The sequence below is a fragment of the Heterocephalus glaber genome, unplaced genomic scaffold (genome assembly GCF_053883595.1).
Source record: "Heterocephalus glaber isolate CG9 unplaced genomic scaffold, H.glaber_assembly_v1.0 deba00001472, whole genome shotgun sequence".
Lineage (NCBI taxonomy): Eukaryota > Metazoa > Chordata > Mammalia > Rodentia > Bathyergidae > Heterocephalus > Heterocephalus glaber.
The window spans coordinates 63,234,396-63,253,641 of record NW_028258315.1 but is presented as its reverse complement, the minus strand read 5'-3'; the positions used below and the strand labels follow the sequence as shown (position 1 = coordinate 63,253,641).

Here is a 19,246-nt window from a genome sequence, read left to right as displayed (position 1 = left end):
CCTGAAGATGGATCCCCCCCCCAACACACACACACACACACACACACACACACACACACACACATGCACGCACACTGGGATAGAATTCAGGGCCCCACATATGCTGGTGAAGTGCTCTACCACTGAGTCACATCCCCCACCCCCAAGTTTCAGTTTGAATGTCATCTCCTTGGAGGAGTCTTCCTTGACAGCCTCTATAAAATAGCATTTCTTGATTCACAGGTACTCAGTAGCCCATTAGTGTATTTTTAATTTTCCATCACATATCACTAGCATTCTCAGAAGTATTCTAATTTAGTTGTATTTCATTATATCTTCTTGTTTTCTCTCTAGATTGTAGATTTCTCATGTCTTTTCTTGATCACCATAGTATCTTCAGGACTTCTGACAGTATCTAATACTCAAAGCATAAATAACTGAATGAGTAAAAGGTAGTAGGTTCATAGATAGCAGATGATAGGTCCATGACTTAGGAATAGTAAGAGCTTAAGACAATGTTTCTGTCTAATATTCCTTAATAGTTGGGCTTTAACATTTTGTTTTGGCCTGAGATTCCTCTCCTCCTTTCTGAAATACATTGAAAGAAGAAGGATAGTTCAGCCCCAGTCTGCTTCCTTGAGTATGAACAGCCTCTGATCTTCCCACCTGTTGTACAGTTCATCTAGTTAGCCAACTAAGGGGGAAAAAAAGATATTTTTCACAAGGAGTGATCAAATATATCCACAACTATTATCTGGGGGATGTGAAAAATGACTTTGAGAGGTTGTACTAGTCAACTGGATCCAAAGAGGGAAACAGATTTGACAGTTTCTTTAGGGCAAAAATGACAGTTTCTTATTGCACAGAAGTGTGATACACAAAATCAATGGCCATTCCTATTCTTATGTATAGTCTCTCTCACCTTTGTGCAGCGTTAGAACTGGTAGTCACTGATTCTAGGAAACTTCATTGTAGCACTGATATGTTACTTCCAAAATCAAGTGGAGATGGTAAATGTGGATTTATTTATATATTGCTTTTTTTCAATTTTGGTTTAATAAATTGGAACGTCATTTAGATTCACTGAAATGAGCTATTCCCTCCTTATCTGCTACTCAATTTTGCAGTAAATAATTGATCCATGTTTGCATTCATAAAGCAGAGGGAAGCCTGGAGCAACTATTACGTTTATTCTATTAAAAAGGTTGCAACTAAGGCTATCCATGCCTGACTCAGGCATACATATGTATATACACCTGACTCTATACCACCCAGGTTAGTTATCACACAAACTTAGCAGTGATCATTCAGAATTACATGTTTCCCAGGAAACTTAGGAACGTAATAACCTCCCAAACTTGTTACATCTCAAAAGGGAGTCTAATTTACAGTTTGACAAAAAAACTGTATAGTGTGAGTTGTTATGTAAGCAACCAACATTGTGCCCTAGAAAATGTTCTCTTGATAGTTCTTGTTTTCTAGAAGTTAAAAAGTTAAGTATTGATCATGTTAAAAGCTAATCATGGATTATAACTAATGCATCAAACAGTACAAATACTCGTCTCTGAATGTAGCAGTTGTTAAGCATTTATCATGTTAGAAACTATGTGAGGCCCTTTATCCTCACCAACTCATTTAATCTTTCCAGGGTGCTCTATGAGTTAGGCACTAATGTTATCTCTATCTTATGAAGAGAGACCTGAGGTTCAGAGAGTTTAAGGAACATATCTAATGTCATTCCAAATATTCTCATCTCATCCTAACTATGTTTTTTGAAAGAGGTAAGAGAGGGCTAAGACAGGAGGGACTGACAGCAGGGGCCAAAGTTAATTCTCATGCAAAAAATATTTTTCTAAATCCAAGATGAGGTGAAGCAAGATTTGAAGAAAAACAAGTATTTTTTTTAGCCTTGGGCAGTTTTTTCTCCTTTGGATTATTTTTCTCTTTTTTTTTTTGTAGCTGTAACTCTATTTTGGTATAGATAATTGATAAGTTGATAACTATGTCTTGTAAACAAAGTTTATGACACCCTGTTCTCATATGATTCATAAGACACTGTCTTTTTATAAGACTAAATTATAAAACTGTTTGTCCTTGTCCTGTTTTGGTAAACTCCCCAGCTATGTTAGTAGAAAGACCACTCTCCCTTTGATCAAATATTTAAAAGCTGAAACTTTTCTTTGTTCAAAGCCTTTCCTTTGGACAGAAGTCTGTTGAGCCCAATGTTCACCTAAATTAAATCCTCCTGATTCCCATTTTTCTCTCCTGTCTCTTAGAATTCTACATTTCTGGTCACCACAAAGGGCCTGGACATGACAGAGTTGCTTTCTCCTTTGCCTGTAGGTGTGAGAGGGGCTCAAGCTATGGGAATCTTGAGATCTCTGGTGCCACCAGGTGAGACTTCAGCTCAGAGAAGGAATCAGCCCTCCTGAAGCCCAGAAGCTCCTCTTTGCCAGCACAATGGAACTTGTTGGGATTCAGAATCAGTCTGAAACAACAGCATGCTACAGGACCATGGTAAAGTTTTGGGGCCCAGGAGAAAACTTGGCAGGGTGGCAGGGGTGCCTGATCACTTCTTGGAGTATACCGAGTAATCTAACTCAGATTACATTAGACTAAAATGGCACCCCAAGCAGGAATGGCCTGCAATGAGAATTGATTCACAACAACTTCAAGTGGAATGTGGGTGTGGCCCATTGTGACAATGGCTCACAAAAAGGGTGTGCTAGGTAGTCAAACTCAGACCAAACCCACACCCAGGACTATTGAGTAATCAGACTCAGAGGGAATCTGATAAAAACCCAGAACCAAGTTGAAAAAAACTGGGAATAAAGAAGTACATTAGTGCATGTAAATAAACAGAATAAAAACATCTGGAAAAGCCCCAGAGAGCACAGAGCAAGACAGTGAGAGGTGCTAAGCCAGGGCCAATAAATGGAACCACAAAGATGGGTGGGGGCTGGGTCTGCCAGAGATGCAAGCATAGGGACCAGAGCCAGGTTAGACCCCCAATGCCTACTGCAGACCACATGCTCCACTGGGCAAAAGAAAGAAACACAGGCTGGCCCCAAGGTCTCCTTCTCTCAGCTCTGGGAGATTTAAGGCCAAAACAATCCCAGTTTGGGGCTAGATGGCCAAAGATAAAAAAGCTACAGTTGAGTCCTGCTGGGCATAAGGTTTCACAAGAAGAATCAAATTACAAATTTTAACTAACTGATAAATGTACTATTGGTTTCCAATTTGAGTTTAATTGCTATACTTAAAGCATTTCTTGTGCATTGCAAATTCTTGAATTGCAATTACAGGGTTAACTTGCTCTTTGTTTAAAATAAGAACAGTGACTCCAGGTGACTTAGTCTGTTGGCAGCCAGGAAATTTAAAATGTAACAATCTGAAAACAAGAAAAGGGGAGGGGGGAGACACTTTAAAATCCAAGCAGCTACAGCCAAATTTGTTATAAAAAGTTTATAATAAATAAAATAGAGAAAAATATTAATAGGGCTATAAATACAAGAGATGTGCTTTTGATATGAGAAAATTTTATATGATAAAAGTTTTGTCCTATTAAAAAATAAAAAGAGATAATAACAAGACTAGAAAGCTTACGTATGTTGAGCGAGAGTTTGCAAAAGTGATTTATCAAAGAAAATATATATGGTAGCTTGTTAGAGTGATAGAGCTCAGGGTGTTCCTAAAGCAAAAGTGCTTAAAAAATTATTTGCGTTGCAACAGAGTAGGTATATTAAAAAAAGGATCAAAACCTGCCCTTTAAAATATATGTTAAAAACTTTAAAGAGGCTATATGGGGCTATAGAGTAAAACATTGCCTAGAGGTTAAAAACTTTTTATGAAATAATTTGGCTCTCCAAGGGGACAACTGACAGAAAAACAATTACATAGGGTGATAACTGGGATGGACGGCCAAGAGAAGATGGCCAACAGTGTCAACAACAACAACAACAACAACAACAAAAACAACAGGAAGCCACCAGAGGCTAAAAAAAGAGACTAAATTCAGATAAGTCACCAAAGCCAAAGATAAATGAGGTAAATAGACTGGCATCGGAGATTCTCAGGGTATAAACTAAAGACAAACTAGGAGGCTAACTGAAATCAGACACAGATGATAATAAAAGCCAAGAACAACTTCAGTTAGAGTTTGCAATACCCCTTTCCCCAGAAAGCCATCCAAGGCATTCAAAGACATTTAAAGCGGCTCTTAAAACATGAAATCTTGACTAGGTACTAATCATCCTAGAACACCCGACTCCTGCCAGTACATAAACCAGAGACACACATGGGTACTATTCCAAAAAGTGCTGCCTATTTTACTTGCTTAGATTTAAAAGATGTCTTTTTCTGTTTGCATTTTGTGCTGGTCAGCCAGCCCATCTTTACATTTCAAAGGGAGAATCCTGTCACAGGCACAAAGATACAGCTAACCTGGACTTGGCTTCCTCAAGGGGTGAAAAACTCTCCTACAATCTTTGGAGAGACACTAGTTACCAACCTTGAAGTTTTCATCACACCAGGAGACAATTATGCCCTACTGCAGTATGTAGAATACTTTCCATCTGGCAGCCCCAACCTGAGGGAACTGTTATCAGGAAACCAAGAACCTCCTTCACTTGCTTTAGAAAAGCCACAAATTTCCCGACAAGAGGTCAAATACCTAGGTTTCATAGTGACTCAGGGAGAACACCAATTAGGCCAAGCAAAAGCAAGCTGTCTGTGCCCTCCCAGCCCCAACCACCCGACGCCAAATAAAAAGTGTCTGAAGACAACGGGATTCTGCCACATCTAGATCCCAAATTTCTCATGGCTAAGGACCTATATGAGGCCACAAGGGTAGGGAAAAAGGAGTCACTCCTTTGAGAAGCTGATCAGGAGAGAACACTTAAATCAAAAAGCCTTGACTCAGGCCCCTGCCTTGGGACTGCCAGATATTACCAAGCCTTTGTTCTTATATGTCCATGAATGGAAAGGAAATGGCCACAGGAGTTTTAACCCAGGTCATGGGATCCTAACATCATCCGGTGACATACTTGTCAAAACAATTAGACTCTATGGCCCTAAGAGGGTCTCTGTGCTTTAGAACAATTGCTGCTACTGCCCTGCTGCCTCAGAAAGCTAACAAGCTAACCTTGAGACAACAGCTGACCATTCAAGTATACAGTGGTGATAATAGACTCTGTGATAGAGGCCCAGCCTCTGCCTACCAGAACCTCAGCCTGGAAAACAAAACTGATGGTTTTGACAAGGGCTCTTTTACTAACAAAGGACAAGAAAGATAAGATCTATACTGACTCCACATATATGCTTTTACAACATCGATATATCTATATATGTTCTTAACTTCAGAAAAAAAAATACAAAGATAAAATGTGGGTCCCAAAGAAGGTAGCTGTTATACTCTGCAGAGGATACCAAAAAAAAAAAAAAAAAAAGGAAAACAGACAGAGAAGCAAAACAGGCTGCTATATGGCAGCCCCCAATCCAAAATAAGGGCCCTAGCCATGCCCCTCATCCTACAGCCTTCTCTCCCAGAGACCCCCAAGCTGTTCCTCAGATAAAAAGCCTGATTTGCCTGGAAAGCTAAAAATATATAAAGGGGAGATAATAAAAGTTTGCTGATGAGAGGCTAGCCATCCCTGAAATGCTGGATCCCAGGTTTATAAAATAATTCCATCAGGGGTCTCATATGAGAAAGAAAGCATTACAAACATTACTAGGCCAATATTTCTATGTGCTAACCACCTTCACTCAGGCTGTTTGTGACCAATGCCTAACCTGTGCCCAAAACAACGGAAGGCAAGGGCCAACCCGGCCCTGAGTATCCAGGAAAGAGGAGCTGACCCATGTAAAAACTTGTTATGGACTTTACTAAATTGGCTTGAGCTGATGGCTATCAATATATTTTGGGGCTTGTCTGCACCTTCTCAGGATGGGTTAAGGGCTACCACACTCAAAAAAGGCACAAGAGGTGACCAAAGTGGTATCAAGAGACATCATCCCAAGGTTTAGACTACCCCCGACCTTAGGGTCAGACAATAGACCAACATTCATAGCTGAGATAGTCCAAAAACTCACACAGATTTTAAAGATAAAATAAAAGCTTCTCATGTCTTACCATCTACAGAGCTCAGAAAAGATAAATCACATAAATTGCACAATCAAACAACTGCTAAAAATATTGTCAAGAAACCCACTTGAGATGGGATCAAGTCCTGCCCATGGTCCTCTGAGTCCGGTATACCCCCACTAAATAAACTGGGTATTCCCCTTATGAGATTTTGTCCAGTTGGCCAATACCAATCAAAAGCCAAATTAAGAGTGATTTCTGTGAGTTAGAAAAATTAACCTTGAATAAACAAATACAGGCTTTAAAAATAACCCTGGAATATATCCATAGCTGGATCCAAAAGAAAATACCCTTAAGCCTAACAGACTCATTACATCCCTTCAAGCTCAGAGACTTTGAGTCCAAAACCAAAAATCAACAACTCTGGGGCACTTATGGGATGGGCCTCATATTGTAATCCTGTCCACTGCCACTGCTGTTAAAGTTATAGAACTGTGTTTTAGATCTACTACAGTCTTCTAAAGCCAACAGCTCAAGACAAATAGATCCAGACGACCCAAACCAGCTGATCTGTGACAAGATGAGACTGTCACTGACAACAACAGCTCTGGTCTAGTCACCCCAGAAGCTGACTCATCTATAAATGACAAAAGTGTGAAAAAACAACAGCCTTGCTCTGGTCATTCTGGAAGCTGACCAGTCCATGCACTGCCAAATTAGAGTCACAACAACAACATAAGTTTATTATCCTCTTTGTTATAATTCTCCCTTGCCTCTTACCCCTACTTGTCAAAAACATTCAGTTGGTCACAGAGACTCTGATAGACAAGCACACCACCATTTGACTGATGGCCTTAACCAAGTAGCAACCTCTGCTCAGTAGGTTATACTAAGCACCCCCTTGTGATAAAAATATTGATAATAATAATGATGAAAATGATGCTCTCTAATAAAACTTGATATAAAAATAATCAAAGGGGGGAAAGGAAGGAAGACTAAAAGAAAAACAAGTTCTTCCCAGCCTTTGGCAGTCCTCCTGCTCCAGATCACATCCTTCTCTCTTGTAGCTATAACTCCTTGTTCTGGTACAGATAAAATTGATAGCAATGTCCTGTAAACAAAGTTTATGACACCCTGTTCTCATATGATTCATGAGACACTGTCTTACAAGGCTACATTACAAAACTGTCTGCTTTTGTCCTGTTCTGGTAAACTCACTTGCTACATCACTAGAAACAGCCCCCCCCCCCAATCAAATGTATAAAAGCTGAAACTTTTCTTTGATCAATGCTCTTCCTTTGGACAGGAGTCCACTGAACCAGTGTTCACCTAAAATAAAATTGTCCATTCCCATTGGTCTTTCCTGTCTCTTAAAATTCTACAACAGAGGCAGAAACATCATGACCAAAGGGCATGCAGAAGAGAGCTGCTCACTTCATAGTGGTCAGGAAGCAGAGAAAATGAGAAAACCAGAGAGGAAGGAGTCAAAGACCAGATATAGTTCCCTTTATTAAAGATGCTGTCTCCAGTGAGGGTGTTTGGCTCCTTTGTCGAAGAAGGGGTGGCTGAGTGTGTCTGAAGTTGTTTCTGCATCTTCTAATCTGTTCCACTGATCCTCAGGTCTATTTCTTTCCCAGTACCATGCTATTTTTATCACAGTGGCTTTGTAGTATAGTTTCAAGTTGGGGATTGTGATACCCCCCTACCTTGTCTTTATTGCCTAGTATTGATTTTGCTATTCTAGGTCGCTTTTTGTTCCAAATGAATTTTTGGATTGTTTTCTCCAGGTCTGTGAAGTATGCTGCTGGGATTTCAATTGGGATTGCATTGAATCTATATAGCAGTTTTGGAAGTATGGCCATTTTCACTATGTTGATTCTTTCTACCCAGGACCAAGGGATGTCTTTCCATTTTCTGATATCCTCTTCAATCCCTTTTTTCAGAGTGCTATAGTTTTCAGACTAGAGGTCTTTGATTTCTTTTGTTAGGTTGATTCCTAGGTATTTCAAGTTCCCAAGGTCACATACCTAGGATCCAATCTCTTCAACTAGGCCCTACCTCCTGCTTCTATCACCTCCCAATAATACCATCCAATACATGATCAAATCACTTCCCCAAAGCCCATCATCTATATGCCTATAAGCCTTTGGGGAGACATTTGTGATGAAAATATAAAAGCCCTAAAGATCTTCAAATTTGGTAGAAAACCTATACCACTTATTCCCATGCCAACTTTATCAAGATCATTGACTGAGACCCTGCTGCTCTATAAATAGTAACACATGATAAGTCAATCTTTTCCTCATGGCACTCTTTTCTGGACCAGATGTAGATACCAGCCTCCTAACTGTCTCCAATCTAGGAAGTCCAGACTATTTACTTGGTCCTTAGTCTTTAGAAAAGTCTTCTCTCTGTTAGGCCTGGTGCTCTGCCTCTGTGCCTTCTGATTTTTATGATTTTCATTTTGACTTCATTATCTTCCCCAATGTTAGTATCCATTTGGTGAGCTATCTCAATTTCTACCACAGTGGTGTCTAAATTAATAGTTTTCTCTCCTTGTAAGCTCTGTTCCATTAATGTCATGTTTTCAGGTCTGACCTCTCTTGTAGATTTGGGGTCATTATTCTTTAGTCTTCTTTGCCTTGTTCTAAGACTTCCTTTTTTGTTATACTCTAATCCCTTGTGATCAACCTATTAGTTATGAGGTTCTTTTGTCTATTGAGAGAAAAATTTTACAGAGGACTAAAGTATAAGATGAAGTTGGGCAAGTCCTATAGGCTGTTAGAAATGAAAAAGGTTTAATTGAGATAGACAAATAAAACAAGTTGCTTAATATTAGTAATGGTTAACATTTATAAATTTTTTCCTATGCTGAGACAAGGTACCAAGCATTATAGATAGATCAGCTCATCAACCCTCTGAGAAGATGCTTTCATTCTCTCATTTTGTGGGAGATAAACAGGCACAGGGAAGTTAAATATAACTCCCATAACCTCACAATTCTCAGAGCCTGGTCATCTAAGTCTAGAGCCCATGTCTAAACCACTATGAGCCTTTTTTTTTTTAAAAATAGGAAATATTATTTGTGCTCTTCAACTCCAGGTGAGTAGAGAAAAGAAAGTGGGGCTGGAATATCCTAGCATACTTCTGTTGCCACAGTGGAGAAGACCATACATAATAAAGGTTTTGAAAGGCAGAGAGCAGTTCTGTCCATAGTAAGCTGAATGGGTAGAATTTTCTATCTCAAATATTATCCTCCTAATTCTGCTGTACAGTAGAGAAGAGAATGAGAATCTCATTTCCAGTGGCCCTGGAGGCCCTGGAGACTCTTGCTCCCTGTTGCTGATGAAGACATACCTGGCTTGCTACAGGTTGCCAATAGCTGCTCAGAAATAAAAATTTATCAGCAGTTGATAAGATAGGAATTTTCTTTATTTTTGGCCACTTTGTTTGAATCCAGGTTACACTTAGCTTGTTATAATTTCTATTTCTGCATATGAGCAATATATCCATTGATTCTCTAAAAATAAATTCAGAGAATTGAAGGATTAAAGCATCTATAATTTGAAAGCCTTATGGATATATGGCTGACTCATTTTGGTTTCTAAGAATGAAGAAATATGCTTGCAGTTCCCAGACCTTCTATAGCCACGGCCTGATTTTACCTTTCCAAAACTGCCATTGGCAAGAGCATTGTGCCATGGCTCTGTATCTTGGCAAAGAAATATGTCTGATTTTATGTATTTCTAAATTAGAAACTTAGAAATGTTTTCTACCAATTTTTTGGTGATTTCAAAATGAAAAAAAAAATGGCCATCTATAATTCATCCATGAAAGATGGGCAGAAAAAACAGGTCAAATCATCCATTTTGAAAAGGATGAAGGGAAAGAACAATCCAGTTTCAAAAGAATTAACACAATTCCAAGAAGATATCAAGAATATAGCCTTACACACACACACACACACACACACACACAGAGTGTCTTTCTACAGTTAGCACCAGTGGCCAGAAAAATGAACCAAGTCCTTTTCAGAATTCCCACCTGGGCAAAAACAGATTAAATAATGCTCAGCATGTTGCACCAAATACACAGCGTGGAGTGATATATTTTTGAAAATAAGAATTTCAACCATGAGGAATGAAACAAAGCCAGGTTATCATGTAACCCCAAATCAGCCAGAAAACTCAATAAACCTTCAGCTCCCGATTTTTCTTGCTTGCTACTTAATCAGAGTGTTACTAGAATCAGTTTGAATGAATCCATTTACTTTTCAACTGGCTGTTTGATATCCTGTAAATACAGCCCAGATAGCAATTTCTGGAAGAGAGCAAACCATAAAAATAAAATCAATCAGCAGCATGGTTCCACCCATGGGATCAGGATGTCCAAACAAACTGTATTATAGATTCAAGATGGACTGGTGGTGTTTATTTCATTCCATTTCTGCATCCTCTGTGACACCTTATAAGCAAACCAAGACAATCACTGCTATGTCCATATCATATATTCTCTTCTATAAAAGCCCACAGATGCTTTTCTACTTCTTAATGTATGTCCCAGGTTTTAAAACATTGATGTGTAAAGTACTGAACATTGGCATAGCCATTGCTGGAAACAGTACTAGATAATGTTCAATTTATGGACTCTATATTCCATATTCTGAAAAGTATTATTTTCTCTGTAGGCAGAAAGAAATGGAGACAAAGGCAATACATATATTCTGGCCCTTAGATCATTAGGCAATGAGTGTGGGGAATTGCTGGGCAAAGGAGCAGGCATTTTAGAATGGATAGTAAGGGGATAGCTTGCATGTCATTAGCAGGGTGCAAATGGACAAGAACATTCACATCCCATGTGTCTCTGAACCAGCTAAACATTCCCCACAGGATGACTGGAAAGTTCTCTATTAGCCTGGGCTTCTGACCTTTAAACTAGACCTTGAGTATTCCAAGATCCCCTGCATCTAGGATGTGTAATGTGTTTCTTAGAAGAAGAGGGGACTAGTCAAGAAATCAGAAAAGGAAAATGTCACTGGGGAGGGCTGCTGAATTCCTGCAGCTTCTTTGGAGTACTAGGTGTAAATGAACAAAAGAGAAAAAGGCAGCAAAAATGTAGTAGAAATTGAAGAAGGTACAGGAAAGAGACAAATAATTAAAGAACTAAGAAGGCTGAAATTACAATCTGTGAGATACAGTTTATCTCTGTATATGCAGAGTATGTAGGGATAGGGTGTTAAGAAGTGAGACATGGATCTAAAGCGTGGGGGTTGGAATCCCAGCTCTGCCACTTATATGGTGTGACTTTAATCAGGCTGTTTAATCTCTCTGTACTTCAGATTTAATTAAGAGTTCAGTAAGAATAACAACGGAACCTACTCATTGAGTGGTTTTGAGAATTGCATAAGTACCTAGTAAACACTTGTACATATTAAATATTTAACAAGCACTTGCTGTTATTATTATTGTAGCCTGATATTCATGTGTTACCTTCTCTATCTTCCATTTCCTTGTTTTTTCTAGACACAGTAGAAGATATGGTATTGAAATAAATTATTTTAGTTACAAGAGAGGTGCTTTGCACATATTAGGAATTGTGTCATAAAATCTTTCTAAAGTGGGCTTGTTTTTGGAGCCATAGGGGATTCCAGAGATAAAGCTGGCCTACTAAGGTATGATGCCCCTTAGTTCTGGGCTGTTTGTTACCAGCCTTTGGCATGTGTTGCGATTCATTTCACTAGGTAAAGTAACCATACATATCTCAGGTCCTGGGCTGCTGAAGAACACCATCTTGAGTGTCCTCCCTACAGAAACAGGTGTTCTGAGGGTTGTGTGTTGCCAGAGCTTCTTGGATGTTTATTCAGATGAAACAGAAAATAATTACTGAGTGTCTGGCTGTTGAACTTGACCTCTGAGAGGATCCCAAGGCTCTTCTCTACTCCTCAATTCTCTCTCCTCCCAAAGAGGATTGCTAAATGTTAGGAGCATTGCATGGAACCACACCCCTAAGAAAGAGGTGGATCATCTAGGGGAGGGATGGTGAACATTTTAGAGATGAGTGCTCAAACTGCAAACCAAAACATACTTACTTATTGCAAAGTGGCAACACTGCAATTTAACCAAATCCCAAGTTTTAGTTTAGAAAAAACAACTCATACCTTAACATCTTTTGTCTTAAAAGAAAAAACAAATAACACATGTGCCATAGGTTCACCACTACTGACCTAGGGGTTACTATAAAGATTAGGTGCTCAGGAATATGGCAGTTCAGATTTTCCTGCTCAGAGAGACCCAGAGAGAGCCATCTTTCTCACTCTTGATTCCTCTTCAAAGTTTTTCTGCTCTTCTTTCATGTGGACCAAAGAAATTAGGCCACTGCCCTGGGTAGAGGCTACTGCACTGGGTAGAAAGGCTTCAAAGGTACAACTGAGTCAGTTCTGCCATAAGTCTTAGAGGAAACATCTCATTCTCCCATGTGTTCCTTATTTCTAGCTCTGGCAAAATGAGTCTTCCATGTGCCTCAACCTCAGTTTTTATACATGGGTTGGTAATAAAGACCCATTTAGGAATAACTAATAATTATCCCTTTGCTGTTTTCTAAATGTGTTTTCCTTTGAGACATTTTGAGAGCCAACCTATCACATTGCATTCATATTTCTCATTAGCAATCATCTCATTTGAACTCAGAGATAGAGAAAATATCTTCTTACTCTGAAATATTTTAGGGCATGGCTGTGAAGTGTAATCATTCTTACATAATCATGGTTAGATAAGTTATTATCCCTATAGAGAAAAGAATATTTTCTTGTTAGAATCCCTTAAATTAAATGGCACACAATACCTTATTAAATCCTAAGATGCTTTCTTGAAAATGGGTATTGACCATATTTAATGTGCTGTAATCTGTCAGCAGATATAGCCACTTAACTACTTTATAAATTATATGATAGTACCTAAGAAGTATTTACTGCTACACAGAGTAGTTGAGTTATAAGTAGCACAGCTGAAACAATTTATCTTCAGAATTGCTTAGACATTCCTCAAAAGTTTTCCAAAAAATAGTGTGTAATATTTTGTTATTTCCTCATGTAGAGATTTCCCCTCCCCTCCAAAATACACTAAGTTTTCTCCTTAACACTGTTGTATAAACCACTTCAAAATACAGAATGGAAACCACAAGTTTGATCAGAGAAGAGGCAAATAAAAGCACAGTCAACGTTAAAAGGGACAGTACTTTCTGGGTAGAATATGTTATTTTCATTGAGAAAGAAATGCCTCAGTTAGCTGATTGTAAGGACTTAAATATTCATATGGTTTACTAATACAGTCTTTAAGAGTAATATGGTATGTTGAGGGGAAAATATATAACATACATTCATTCCCCTTAAACATATTGTGATGAATTTATTTGCTTAATTAGGTAGAACAAGGGATCCATTATGTTAGAAATTAAATAACTTTTGCATTTCTGGTAATCTGTGGAGTGCTTATTTAAAATTCTGTATCAGAAGGTAAGAGTAGTAGCTTGGCCAATGGAAAAAATATCCAGTAACCATAAATTGGCTGAAAGGAACATAACCAGTTCAAACTTGGCTCAGATATTGGTAGCTAAGGTTACAAACCTCCTGGTCAAGTCTTTCAGCTAGAATTCCTTTAAATCCTACAAAAACACGAGGTAGAAGAAATGGGCCATATTAAAGATAATTCCAAACTTTTTGGATGGCATAGATCTGAAAAGTGTTTCCTTTTCCATCCCTGCTTTATTCACTGAATAACCTTGGCAATAGATACTCATTGAAATGGGATTTAAACAAATGAAAATGAAGTTTTTAAAAATTGGTTTTGCTTTCCAATTGGGGGCCTGAAAGACTGATAGCAGAAGCTCCCTCTACTCCCTTCCAGGGAAGAAGACACATAGTGCATGGTCCTGAAATGTCCTTCCTTTTGTCCAGATGAGCTTCTGTACAAAATGTCTGCTTCTGTCTCCCTGGATCCAGCCAGCAGGTGGACAGTAGCTCAAGATGAACTCACACCATTGCTAAGGAAACCACATCTGTGGCCCTTCCTACTAATAGCAGCTCAGAAACACATTCAATTTTGTTGCCTTTGTTTAATAACTTTAATAATTGCTATGTACCTAAAATGCATTATCCTGTAAAATTTCTTTTATACTAATCTCTAAAATATTCTTTGAGCTATGTATGCCCTGTTTTACAGATGGGAAAACTACAGTTCAGATGGGAGAAACTCATTCAAAGGTACAGTGAAAAGCAGAAGGGAATAGGACATCACACTATATCTGAGCCAGAGCTCCAAACTCCCAGCACTTCTCCCTGTACTTTGGGGCTGCATGATGGGTTGAGTTATGTCTGCCCAAAAGATATGATGCAGTCCTAACCTCCAGTGTTTGTGAATATGACCTTATTTAAAACTGGGATATTTGCAGGTGTAACCAGGTCAAGATGCAGTGTCACTGGGTTAGGGTGGGCTCTGATCTAGTGATTGTTGTCCATGTACCAAGAGGAAAGTTTTGACACAGGAAGACACAGAAGGAGATAAGCCATGTACAGACAGAGGGACAGGTTGGAAGGATGCAGCTATAATCCAGGAATCATTTGGGAGTAACTGGAAGCTGGAAGAAGTGAAGAATCTTCCCGCAGAGGATTCAGATGAAACATCCTGCTGACACCTTTATATCAGATTTCTAACTTCTAGAACTGGGTGTAGTTTGTGATACTTTTTGATGTCATCATGGTTCTAAGAAACTAATACAGTCCAGGATTGTACTGAAAACAGTAGAAGCTCAAACTCTCCCTTCTTATTCTTCATAGCATGTGATAAACACCATTCTACTCTCAACTTCTATGAGGTCAACTTTTTAAAATTCCACATGAGTGAGATCTTGTGCTAGTTGTCTTTCTTTGCCTGTCTTATTTCATGTAAAATAGTGATTTCCAGTGCCATCCATGTTGTCACAATCGCTAAGTAGATAAGGACAGGAAGTCCACAGTGTTATTGCACATTCTGGATAATAATGAGGTATTGCATATTTCACAGAGGATTTTGAATGTTCTCATGATATACCAATGATAAATGAAGACATCAATGTATTTAGTCTTATTTAAAATTATATAACATATACATGTATCGAAACTTTACATGGTACCCTATTCACACAAGTTTTATATTTATATGTATGTATGTTTACATATGTATGTGTGTGTTTCTATATATAGAGAGAGCACTCAATCTCAGGAAAGTTTTTAACAAAAATTTTTATCTTAATAAACTTTTAATATACTCTTAAATTTAAAAATATAAAAGAATAGAGCTCATGTTATGTGTTATAAAACAATTATATTAAAAACCAAAAAGTAACAAAACAAATACTGACCTAAGGTGAAATCTAAGAAAATAAGGGGCTGCTACAGCCTATTACTAAGTAAAAGTGTATCTGGCTCTACTGTCATACAAAAAATGGAGGAAGGGGAGGAAGGAAAAGTAGAGAGAAAGAACCACAAAGAAAGAGAAAGGGTGGGAGAGGGCAGGAGAAGATGACTGAGGGGGTGGAGAAAGAAGAGGTGAGAACCTCTAACCCTCATACAGCAAGCCTTGCTGTTGACCTCAGCACAGAAGCTTCTAGCACAGTGCTACACCAGTCCAGGTTGGTAATGTATGGTTTTGAGTCTAAAGTCTTCCTAAGTAGTATTTAAGATAATACACAGTATGAAAAAGGTAGGCTTTATTTTTATTTGTTTTATAGAAAATTGAGGCCTGGATATACTAACTTGCCCAAAGCTTCCCAGATGGTAAAAAATGAAGCCGAGAGAGTGCCTCTTGTCTGACCCTCCTAACATTGTCCTAGACTTGGTGAAGAGGCTCACTGAGTGTCCAGAGGATGGGAGCTATGAGAAGGTACTGTCTCCTGGGGTTCAGATATTTGAATGATACAAATGATCATTAAGACTATCACTACCAAAATCTTAAAATATTCTCATAAGCCTTCTTGGTTATTTAGTTATCCTGTAGCTCAAGGCAGCAAAAAGAACTGACTGGTTTTGTGCTTTTTGTTTTAATAGCATAGTGCTATAATTTGGATCTTAAGTGTTTTCCCAAAGCCCAATGTATGTGTTAAAGACTTACTCCCCAGGATGGTATTATCTGGAGGTGGTGGAACCCTTAAGAGGTGGGACCTAGTGGGTGGTCTTACATCATTGAGAAAATGTCCTTAAATGGGATTTGGGACCGCCATCCCTTCTTCTTTCTCTTTCACTTCCATGCCATGAGGTGACCAACTTTGCTCCTGCCATGATGTACTATTTCACCACAGGTCAGAGAAACAGTGGGGTCAGCCAAACTTTCACTGAAACCTTCTAAACTGTGACCCCAAATAACCCTTTCTTCTTTATAAGTTGATCAAAAAATTTGTTATAATAACAGAAAACTGATTAACACACTTATTAAAAATCTTCAGAGTTGACAAGTGCCTGTAAGAGCACTGCATGTGTAACACCCAGGCAAGGGAGGGGTCAAGAGAATGGAAATAATCCAGGAAAGGAGCCGCCCATGCTCAGTGGTTCATCCCTTGATCAACAGCTATTTCCTGTGAGCCCTTTTTGTTCCAGGCACCATACTTTTGATAAATACTGTGACAGAGAGTCAGAGGTAGCTTTGATCATCACATTCTCCACTATAAGGTTAATGTAGCTTCCTGATCTTTCAAACTCAGACTGGACTCCACCACAGCTCTACACTCCCATGTGGGCTGGCTTCCACTGGCAGCTCTGAGCTGGTTCCATTCTGGTCTGCCATTCACTCTTTTTAGTAGCCTTCTTGGCATTCTGTACACCAAATATACATCTGTGTTGGGGTCTTTTTACTTACTGTATGTGTGTGGAACATTTGCTACCCTGAGTATCTTCTCAGATATTTTTGCATGGTTTATGTCATCTCATCCTTCAGTCTCATCTCCTCAGTGACATTTTCCCTAAGAATAGTTACACTGTTTAAAACTATATCCTTTTAGGTCTTTTCCCCCACAAAAAACATAAGCTCTGCATAGGCAAGAATTTATTATGGATACAATTAGGCCTAACACTTATGAACTACTCACAAAGATGAGTTGAATAAATGAAGCAGAACAACTATACTCACACATGAAAATGGTGTGGGAATGGAAGGAAATGGGCTATAGGCATTCACAGAAGGGATATTTAAGTTTTAGGCAGTTGACAAAAATGGCCTGAAAAGGTAACTCTCATTGGAGTGTTGAGACAGGTGTACAGGTTAGGTTCTTGGCGGACTGGTGTACTTGAGGAGATAAACATTATCTACCATTAATGGAATACAGATGATAGCACTGAGAGTTGAAAGAAAAGGAGGCCAGGGCAAGGTCTTTCAGGAGTTTGATCCCCCCATGCTGATGAGTATGGGCAAATATATATCCCACACAGTGAAACAGAAGCTTGAGCCAAGTGAATCTTCCAATTCATATAGCTTACCTGGGAAGGACCAAGGCCCTACTTTTCTTCCACCTTGTTATTACTTAGGTAGAAGCCGTCTGGTTTGCAATGTTCAGTTAAGCCTTGAATTTATCTTCTGATTCTGGGGCTCTGGGTGGCTTTCTTATTTACTCTTTGTGGCACTGTCTGGCAAAGTCCCAGAAATATGAATGACAAGACAAAACAAGGAACCTTGAAATTACCTATAATGAAAATGACTGGTAATCTCAAGCAATTACTGGGTTTTTGAGAGACAGGGTTGCATGTTGTGCAAAATCTTTTGCTGAAACAAAAATAGGTCTTATTGAGTTTTCAAGGGTATTTTTAAAAAGTAAAAATTGCTTTAGGTCTTTAGCATCATGTATTCTTTTGCCCTGATAATGAAGCTGATTATAGATATTCAATGTATTTTTGAGAAGATATGCTGAAAATTTTTTTTTTAAAAAAAACCTTAGTTAGAATGAAAGCAATAGTATAATCCTTATACTTTAAGAATAGTATGTTTTTTATACTATAGTACTACACACACACACACATACATAAAATACATATACACATTCATATAAAAATTTATACTAATAATTCCAAGTAGTGGATCAGCATTTAGATTGCAGTGGCTCCATCTCATGGCCTGTCTGAATTCTTAGAGCACTTATAGGTCTCAGGGAAAAAGGGAACATACGGGGAGGACCCATGGCAGCCTGCTGCTCCATTGTTACGATTACATTTGCTGTCCTGTGTGGATATAATCTCCCTGTTAGGAGAAAAGTGGTCTAGAAATCACTAGGGGAATCCCAACCCCATCTCTGTAACCTAACTTCCTCTATACTAGTGCAATGAGTCTGAGCTTGTGTTTATTTTCCTGGAGTTTAAGCTGCTTTTCGAAAGTAGTTTTCCAACTTGTTTGGGAGCCTAATTAACATGAATCCTATTTTGAGCTCAGAAGATAGAACAGATGATAGGAGAGTGCTGTGGTTGGTATTCAGAGGAGGAGTCCACCCAGCTACCAGCACTCCCTTATTCCCTCATCCACTTCCTGATGACCCTATGTCATTTTTAGATTATAGTTGTTAAACTCTGTACTTGTTCATGTATGCACAATTTTGAATTTGTGTATGATTTATATATATGTATATTATATATCTTCTTTGAGATAGAAATTTCAGACTAACTCCAAACTAACTTGTACCTTATCTAGGTCCTTTCTTGAATCTCTACTAGGCTACAGTTGAGCTGTAGAATATTATCCAATCTTGGGATGTTGGCATGCCATGCTATTACAATGAATGGTTTACACTTCCACTGTGGCCCTCAGATTGTCCACCCTAAAATTCTCTGTTCCAGGCAAATTCATTTTCCCTTAAGAATGAAGGCAAAAGCTAGCTTTCCAGTCATTCTTAGCCTCTTACTACAGAATGCATAAAATTAAATGTAGCTTTTACGGTTCCTTTCCATTTGGCTTATTAATTCCTAGTTACCCTTTCAGACTCTGATCTGACTTTGCCTCTCCAGGAGGCCTTCCTTGACTTCTCCAGGCAGACCTAGGTCCTTCCTCTTCTGTGCTGCTGTAAAACTCTGTGCTTCCCACACAAGCAGACATTCTACCACATTTAAATTTTTTTCCATATTTGCTTACTATTTGTACATTATCTTCACTGTTTTCTATGTATCAACATTAAACCAAC

The 19,246-nt window shown here is 38.6% G+C and overlaps 1 protein-coding gene and 1 long non-coding RNA gene across 4 annotated transcripts in view; one reads left to right on the top strand and one right to left on the bottom strand.

The window, feature by feature from the left end:
• Grm7 (glutamate metabotropic receptor 7) overlaps positions 1-19,246 on the bottom strand; it is a 996,496-nt gene that overhangs the window by 27,590 nt on the left and 949,660 nt on the right. The gene's annotated exons all lie outside the window — the stretch shown is intronic.
• Positions 1-19,246, top strand: part of LOC110351074 (uncharacterized) — a 136,942-nt gene that overhangs the window by 94,977 nt on the left and 22,719 nt on the right. The window contains exon 3 of the long non-coding RNA XR_015439510.1: positions 2,323-2,496. This is a non-coding gene — a long non-coding RNA (uncharacterized LOC110351074). The remainder of the gene's footprint in view (positions 1-2,322; positions 2,497-19,246) is intronic.